Below are 3,168 nucleotides of genomic sequence, written 5' to 3'. Positions count from 1 at the left end.
AGGAAAGCAAATTAATCTACGACTCTGAACACGGGTTTACAAAGGGAAAATCTTGTCTAACAAATCTGCTGACGTTTTTTTAGGAAAGTCTTCGAGGTAGTAGATATTGACGATAATTACGATATTATTTACTTGGACTTTAGCAAAGCGTTTGACCGAGTACCATATCAGAGGCTTCTTAGAAAAATTAAGGCTCATGGTATCGAGGGGAAGAGCTGCAGAAGGATCACTGTGGGCTCCAAGAATGGTCAAAGAAATGGCTGCTGAGATTCAATGTCATGAAGTGTAAGAGGATGCACCTGGGGCATACGAACGGTAAGGAGGCGTATCATATGTCCCAACGGGATGAAGAAACTGCACTAGTTGAGACTGAATGTGAGAAGGACCTAGGTCTGTATGTTGACAATGAGCTGAAGTTCTCGGGCCATTGCGAGAAGAAGGTAAACCAGGCAAATAAATTATTGGGTCTTATAAGAAAGTCGTTCAGATATCTAGACGGTCCGTGAAGTGCTTCCCCATCTGGAGTACTGTCACCCTGTCTGGTCCCCGAGATATGCTAGGGACTGTCAGTTGGTTGAAAATGTTCAGAGGGCCACCAGACTGGTGCCTGCACTTCGGCACCTCAGCTACCCTGAGAGATTGGAGTGCCTGAACTTGCCTAGCTTATACTACAGACCGGCAAGGGGGGACCTAGTTGAGGTGTATAAGCATCTCAGGGGGCACTACTCAATCCAGTGTCCTTACTTGGAGCTGGCGGACGCTCGCCCCACAAGGGGTCACAGCTCAAGATTGAAGAAGCCGCAAGTCCAGAAAACTGTGAGGGCAAACTTTTTCGGAGTGAGGGTTGTAAATTCTTGGAACAATCTACCAGAGAGTGTTGTGACGGCACCGAGTGTGAGCTCTTTCAAGAGAAGACTTGACCAACACTGGAGCGGGTTCAGGTACATTCAGGAGCCGGTGCATGCTCAGTATTTACCAACAGTGCGTGACAGAGACGTGACCGATCGCCCAAGCGGCTAACGAGCCGATCAGTGGCGAAGAGGATAAAAGTAAAAGAAGCAACCTTGTAAAAGATTGCACCACTCAAGTCTGAATGCACCACTATCCTGGACTGAATGCACCACAATATTATAAGTAGGATATTTTGCCTACAAAAATGTATATCGGTATATAACTTATCACAATATTGGCACTTTAAGTAGAAAGAAGAAGAATTCATCATATTTTCCTGATTCTATGAAAAATATTTTCAAAATGTTATGCAAATACTCAGTGTTCACAAGAGAGGATGCAACTAACCTTCCTGCGTTTGAGGACAGACGGTTCGACACAGCACTGCCCCACATTGTGTTCACAGAAGAGGGCATTAGAAATAAACTGTCCAGGCTAAAGGTCCATAAGAGTCCCGGACCTGACATGGTGCATCCTAGAGTGCTAAGAGAGCTGTGCAACGAGCTTGCAGAGCCCCTGAAGCTCCTGTTTTGTAAATGCCTGGATGAACAAATGGTCCCCAGTGAATGGAAAGTGGCTTATGTGAGTCCTATCTTCAAGAAGGGCGATAGTCACTCCACGAACAATTATAGACCGGTGAGCCTGACCAGCATAATATGTAAAGTACTTGAGAGTATTATCAGAGATGCCGCGATGGAACATCTACTACGAAACAACCTTGTAAAAGATTGCCAACACGGTTTTATGCCGGGGCGCTCTTGCTTAACACAATTGCTCAAGGTATTGGATATTTGGACCCATATTCTGGAACGGGGTGGTAATATCGACAATATTTACCTAGATTTTGCCAAGGCTTTCGACAGTGTACCCCACGAAAGGCTGAAAATCAAACTGGAAGGGTACGGAATTCGGGGAAATGTCCTAGCGTGGATAGAAGACTTTCTACATGACCGCATGCAGTGTGTGGCGATTAATGGCACGAAATCGTCATCTGTACCTGTAACAAGTGGGGTACCACAGGGCAGTGTATTGGGCCCGCTGTTGTTTGTTTGTTTCATAAATGACATGCCTGACGTTGTACACTCCTCCATACAAATGTTTGCCGATGATGGCAAGTTATTTTTCGGGAAATTAAGAACCAAGCGGACTGTGAAGAGCTGCAGAAGGACCTCTGTGGGCTCCAGAAATGGTCGAAGAAATGGCTGCTGAGATTCAATGTCACGAAGTGTAAGAGGATGCACCTGGGGCGTACCAACGGTAAGGAGGCGTATCATATGTCCCAACGGGATGAAGAAACTGCACTAGTTGAGACTGTGTGTGAGAAGGTGTGTATGTTGACAATGAGCTGAAGTTCTCGGGCCATTGTGAGAAGAAGGTAAATCAGGCAAATAAATTATTGGGTCTTATAAGAAGGTCGTTCAGATATCTAGACGGTCCGTCCCTCGTGACGATCTTCAGGAGTGAAGTGCTTCCCCATCTGGAGTACTGTCACCCCATCTGGTCCCCGAGATATGCTAGGGATTGTCAGTTGGTTGAAAATGTTCAAAGGAGGGTCAGCAGACTGGTGCCTGCACTTCGGCACCTCAGCTACCCTGAGAGATTGGAGCGCCTGAACTTGCCTAGCTTATACTACAGACGGGCAAGGGGAGACCTAGTTGAGGTGTATAAGCATCTCAGGGGGCACTACCCAGTTGAGTGCCCTTACTTGGAGCTGGCGGACGCTCGCCCCACACGGGGTCACAGCTCAAGATTGAAGAAGCCGCAAGTCCAGAAAACCGTGAGGGCAAACTTTTTCGGAGTGAGGGTTGTAAATTCTTGGAACAATCTACCAGAGAGTGTTGTGACGGCACCGAGTGTGAGCTCTTTCAAGAGAAGACTTGACCAACACTGGAGCGGGTTCAGGTACATTCAGGAGCTGGTGCATGCTCAGTATTTACCAACAGTGCGTGACAGAGACGTAACCGATCGCCCGGGCGGCTAACGAGCCGATCAGTGGCGAAGAGGATAAAAGTAAAAGTAAAAGAGTAGTATTCACACAACTTCAGCGATCAGTTGCTGCACCGGACACAAGATTATAATATTATGAACATTGCTATTTGTTACGCTGTACAAATGCGCGATGACCTGCAAATTGTTTTAATAAAAACACATAAATCTAACGTAGTTTTATATTCTTATTTCGAAGGAAGGAAACCGGTGTTGCCATACGTACGATAA

The sequence above is a fragment of the Homarus americanus genome, unplaced genomic scaffold (assembly GCF_018991925.1).
Source record: "Homarus americanus isolate GMGI-L3 unplaced genomic scaffold, GMGI_Hamer_2.0 scaffold54679, whole genome shotgun sequence".
In the NCBI taxonomy this organism is placed as follows: domain Eukaryota; kingdom Metazoa; phylum Arthropoda; class Malacostraca; order Decapoda; family Nephropidae; genus Homarus; species Homarus americanus.
Note: the sequence above shows the minus strand (reverse complement) of the source record.